Raw genomic sequence first — 6,000 nt, 5'->3', positions numbered from 1 at the left:
TTTAGTTTTCTTTCAATTATACACTTAACCTCTTTGGCTACATAGCCAGACTTGTTTTTCTCTAAAGTTCAGCATGTTATACCTGATTCTCAAGACCCCAATAAGATCACCAGGAGTCGAGTCTGTTGCAAAACACTTGAGGATCTTTATTCACAACTCGAGCTGGGTCTGTCACAGACACCAAGGCATCGGTATCCAGCTGAGAGACCCAGCTCAGGATTGAGGGTGATTAATAAGATTCAGTCCCTCCCAGTGCACCCAAAGCAGGGGGATTTCAGCCTGGCAAGTATCAGGGAGGCTCCATTTCAAAACTATTTGCTGTGGGAAGGCGCCCAAAACCAAAGGTTCTGGCTTTCTTTGTTTTCTCTCATTGGGCGGAGAGATGAATGGCTGGCCTTGGGCTTCAGTTGGAACACCCTGTCCCGGCCTGGCCTTGGGTATCAGTTGGAATGTCCTGTCTTGGACTAATAGACTGTTGCTAAGGAAGAGGTCCAGTTAGTTCAGTTAGTGCTAAGAGCAAGGCCACCCTAGCCGGTTTCCTGGCAACAGTACCTTTAATGAGCGGAAAGGAATGCTTCAAGGTCATTTCTTCCCTGCATTTGGCGCAGGCCAGCTCGGCCGGTTATGTCTTAAACTCTTTAGCTCAGTACCCCCAAAACTTAATTTTTAATTCTATGGTCTCTCAATCACTACAACACAATTGGGTTTTGCTTGTTCTGGGCTAGTTCTCTCAGGTACATTTCTATTTGTGATTTTGAACACCACAGGAAGGTTTCACTGAATTAGACATTTTCATGTTTGTTCTTTTCACTTGCTTTATTTTTTATCTTTGGAGATGTATATTATATGCAGCATAGAAATTTTTTGTCTGCCTTTTATATTTGTCATCTCTCTTGAATCCTCCTCCTCTCTTTGCCATTTTGTTTTAAATGTGCAACCTGATTTCTTTATCTGTTTCACTGAAAACAACAACAACAACATGTGTACAAATGTTTGCCTATATGCATGCCCAGTGCCTACGGTGTCTGGAAGAGGATGTTGGATCCCTCAGAATTGAAGTCACAGATGGCTGTGAGCTCCCCTGTGGCTGCTGGGAAGCAAACCAGGGTCTTCTCAAAGAGTGACCAATGCTCTTAACCACCAAGCCATCTCTCCAAACCTCTGTTTCTTTTGAGGCATTATATGTTGTGTTTAGCCACTGTCTTAGTTTGGCTTTTAATTCAGTGAAGAGACACCATGACCAAGGCAGCTCTTATAAAGGAAAACATTTAACTGGGGCTGGCTCACAGTTCAGAGGTTTAGTCCTTTATCATCATGGTGGAAACATGGCAACACACAGGCAGACATGGTGCTGGAGAAGGAGCTATGAGTTATACATCTTGGTCTACAGGCAACAAGGAAGAGACTGTGTGTCACACTGAGTGTAGCTTGAGCACATACGAGAACTCAAAGCTCACCTACACAATGATGCATTTCCTCCAGCCACACCTACTCCAATTTATATTCATACCTACTTCCAATTTGTATTCAGGACTGCAGAGTAAATTTATGTACTTAACAAACATGTGGGAATTAGAATATAACTTACATAAGACTTACAACAATAAGTTGTAAAAAGGCCACACCTCCTAATAATGTCACTCCCTATGGGCCAAGCATTCAAACCGCATGAGTCTCTGGGGAAATTCCTGTTCAAACCACCACAGTCATGTATGGTTCTTTTTTAAATGTAATTTTTTTTAAGTCCCATCAGTTTAATAACAATAAAAAAAAACCCCAAAATGGAAAACTGAGGGCAATGGAAGTGACCCCTAGGCAGGGGCATAGGGATATCTGCTCATGGCACCAGGTCTGGCCACAGGGTCCCCCGGTATTGCTGTTGCTATGAGGTTGGGGCCAGCGATTGTGCTGTGGGAGCCACAGCCATCTGAGTCAGGACCCTTACTTTTTCTGAGGTGTGTTCAGCTTCTGCATGCCCCGGATCTTGTCCAGCAGGCCAGAAATGAAGGCCTCAGTGGGTTTTTAACAGTCAATTAACAGCTCCTTGACTCTAGCAGCCCAGGTGTCATCACTTTCCATGTCCAAGAGGTCATCCACATCTATCTCGCGCCCCAGGATCTCTTCTTCCTGGCAGTCGTAGAGACCTGTGAGCTGTTCTAAGATCCACTCCTCCACGTTGAGGCGCTTCCATAGCTCCTTGACGGTGTCCTTCCCTTGCGGTCTCATCAGGCCATCATTATCTGTGCCCCCTGGGCCTTTGCCTGCGGCCCCAGGGGAACTCTGGAAGTAGATTCGGGGCCCTGTGTTGCCACTGCCCGGCCCGGGGGCAGGAGCAGCCAACGCCGAGCCCCCCCGCGGGGCCGCTGTCCGCCGTGGTGGCCGCCCGGGCTACAGGCGTGCTCGGGACCCTCCCTGCGCTGCCGCCTCCAGGCCGCCCAATGGCTGGCTCCTGGCCGCTGTCTCCGGTTAGCTTGCGGGCTCTGCTCCACGTGGCTCCGCAGCGAGGGCGGCGGCGGGGTGGGGGAGGCCCGGGGGCAGCTGCAGCATGCGGAGCTCCCGGGCTTGGCCTGGCAGTGCCCCAGCCCTCCCCACCGATCTGCCCGCCCTTTGTTCCCCTGCAGCCGCTTTAAATTTAATCTTATTTACTGAAAATTAAAAAACAAAACAAAACAAAAAACAACTCTTAAATTTCACCAATGTTTACTTTCTAAATCAATCACCCCATTTCTGTGATTTTATAATTCTGATGTGCGGTGTTCCTTCATATCTTGCCTGGTACTTCATGTCCCTTGGTACTGATAATTGAACCTAGAGCCTTACACATGCAAGGCTACCACTGAGCTACTCTCTAGCCCTTTCTTACCCATATTGTATGTTGAGCAAATCTTCCCCTTTCTTACCCATCTACCTCGTTTGCCTAGACAATTATACTTCTACTTTCTTTAGAAATTGTTTCTCTCAGCTTGGTGTGGTGGCACACGCCTATAATCCCAGCACTCAGGGAGGCAGAGGCAGGCAGATCCCTGTGTGTTTCAGGCCAGCCTGGTCTACAAAGTGAGTTCAGGATAGCCAAGGCTACACGGAGAAATTTCTGTCTTGAAAAAGAAACAAACAAGAAAGAAATTGTTTCTCTCTCTCTCTCTCTCTCTCTCTCTCTCTCTCTCTCTCTCTCTCTGTGTGTGTGTGTGTGTGTGTGTGTGTGTGTGTATCTACTCTTTCCTTTTTTTTCTTCTCCCAAGGAACATAGACTAATCAGACTAATCAGGTTGTAGGATCTTAGTCTTTTGAAAGCCAAGAATGACATACATAATTGGTTTTATATCTTTTCTCTTTTCTGTCTACTTTCAGCTAATACTGACTCATTGCTCCTTCCTTGGTTCCTACCACCCCCTGTTCTAGATATTTTATCTTAATCTTTTCCCAGCCCACTAATCACAAAGTCTTAACATCTGTTTTCATGGTGGTTGTTTTACCTTTTGACTCAATACAAAATAACTAATCCTGTACAGCTACTGTCAATACCCCTTCACATCCTAAGATGACTGATACTTAAGGGGTGATTTTTTTTTCAAACTCTTCCAAAGGCTTTATTGGTGAGTATGTTTTAGAAAAGATGATCCATTTGTTCAGTGGAGTAAAGAGCTCTGTCCAGTGATCCATCAATAATGCTGGAAAGGACCTGGTTTTTCTACCAGTATTCATATTTCCAGTCATGAACACAAAGTCAGTTCTTCAGGCTTAAACCATACACTTATATATTTCTTAGCACTTTTAACTGACGTGCTGCCAACCTGAATTTAGAAACCCCCTCAAATGGTGCCTGGCTTAGAAACAACAGGATTGGTCTCTCTCAGCATCAGTCCACCCAGCTTTACCACATTTAGCTCCTCCTATGGCGACCATGGGCCCTAAATTCATGTACTTTACCAGCCTGGGGAGGAAAAGATGGTCTTTTGGGTTAATGTAGTACTGCTTTAGGTGCTCACCAGAAGCCCAAAGGAACATGGCCATCACAAGGAATCCCTTCTGCTTGAAGCCCTTGATGATCTTGTCCACCAGCCAGCACTGTATGCTTTCTGGCTTGATGACAATGAAGGTGTGGTTGAAGTTGGCCATGGTCCAAAAGCTAGTGAGTGGATCAGCCTGTGGTGGCTTTGAGGAGAGACTGGAGCCATCAGTGGGCCATTGAGGTCAGTAGAAGATGGGCACAGGGCAGGGGTGATTATTACTATACTTTTAATTTTTGAGAAATGCTTTCACTGTTGCCTAGGCAAGCTTTGGGTGTATGATCCTCCTGACTGAGACTCCAGAGTATCTGTGATTACATGTCTGTTATAAGCACACACAATTTGGATTATTCTCTTAATGACTTTATCCTAGTTTAAAACAAGGGAGTCTAGAAAAGTGTTATTCTGCTCTTTCCCTGCTCTTTCCCCTGTTAGTACTTTGCATAAGATTTTCCTTTGATCATCATTTGTTAGTTCATTTTTACATGAAGTGAAATTTGTTTTCTTGCTCTTGGGGAAGAACTGCATAGCACAGGCTGATTGTTTCCATTCACATATGTGGAGCTCCCTCTTCTGTTGACTTTGAGAACTCTGCCATGCTAATAATTTGCTTTGTGTTCTCCAGTGCTTTTCTCTCTCTCCTTGAGTGGTGGGGTGAGAGGGTGGGGAGTGGGGGGGAGTGGCGATGGGGGGTGCATAGGTGGGTGGGGTGTTCTTGTTCTTTGACACTATTCTCAACTCTCTGCATCTTTATTTTATCCAGTGCATTCAGTGAAATCACCAGCATTCCTTCTGAAAGAAAATTTTGAGAATACATTGAATTAAATTCTTCCCAGCCCTTTTAGACCTACTGTGTGTTGACAAACCCCTAAGTTATTTGGACTGTGGGAATGTTCTTATCTGCTGTTTCTCTGTGTCTGAGTCTTTGAGGTCTCCCAGGACATCTTCTATTTCTTATTATTCCTGGGTTCTTTCCCTTGCCTGCTCTCAGGCTTGCCACTGAAGATTAGCACATAGAAATCAGATTTTCTAATCTAATTTCATTAGGAAACAGATTTGTGGTGTCTAAAAACTGATTTTTCATGCTTCCAATTTTGTTTTGTTTTAGTTTCTGCATCAGTTCTGCTGCCCCTGAGAAAGGATGAACATGATCTTCCCTTTCAAAATCAGGCACTGATTCTTTGTGGTGGGACCTTACTTTGGGGACCAACACTTGACTAGAAACTGCTGGTTGTCAGGATATCCACTGTACTTCCCGGTTTATCATCTGTGGCATTTGTTTTATTAGGTCAGAGTACCATTCTTGTCTCCAGTTAGGTGAATGGTGCCAGGGTGTCCTACTCAGGCCACATCTTCATCTTCTTTAGCCTACAGCCACCAACCTGTTCTAATTTACAGTAAGCTGGACTTGACATCCAAAGGAAACTCAGGCTCCATTAAAAAAAATCCAAGTCCCATTATGTTGTTTCCTCTTTGTGTCACATGTCTGCCCTCTGCCAAGTAGGAAGCCTCTGGAGAAAGCTGATGAGGCTGGGAACCATTAGTTCATTTCCTTTACCTTCCTCAAGCTGCAGGGTTATTTTTTCTATAGTGTTGTGGATTATTTACATATAAAATCTTTTTTTTCTTTTTACCTTACATTGACCCTTTGAATTTATTCCAAATACGTGAAATGTGTAGGCAATACTTCCCGATTCATAGATAAAGAAGTAAAGATACAAATAGGCAACCAGCAAGTTAAAGTACCTAATTACATGCATCTCCAGTATAGTCCTTCCAACTTGTATCTGTTAGCATTTATAAAGAATAAGAAGAGTTGGCATGATTTGCCATGGGAGTAACATTTAATCCCGGTAGGGCCACTGAGCAAAGGTCCCAGCTGGTGTACTATGACTATACTTCTCTCCTAGCAAAGCTTATTGATTGAGTGATGCCAAGATATAAAGGCTAGTCACTTCATAGCAGATGTAATACAACTTCCTTGATGGCTAGT

General features: G+C 44.4%; 2 pseudogenes; both read right to left on the bottom strand.

The window, feature by feature from the left end:
- Positions 1–1,928: 1,928 nt before the first annotated feature.
- On the bottom strand, positions 1,929–2,547 carry LOC110539402 (protein phosphatase 1 regulatory subunit 14B-like; annotated as a pseudogene).
- Positions 2,548–3,688: 1,141 nt separating this feature from the next.
- On the bottom strand, positions 3,689–4,116 carry LOC110539406 (nucleoside diphosphate kinase B-like; annotated as a pseudogene).
- Positions 4,117–6,000: the final 1,884 nt, after the last annotated feature.

Source organism: Meriones unguiculatus, chromosome X (genome assembly GCF_030254825.1).
Source record: "Meriones unguiculatus strain TT.TT164.6M chromosome X, Bangor_MerUng_6.1, whole genome shotgun sequence".
Taxonomy (NCBI): domain Eukaryota; kingdom Metazoa; phylum Chordata; class Mammalia; order Rodentia; family Muridae; genus Meriones; species Meriones unguiculatus.
This window is presented reverse-complemented; position numbering and strand designations above follow the sequence as displayed.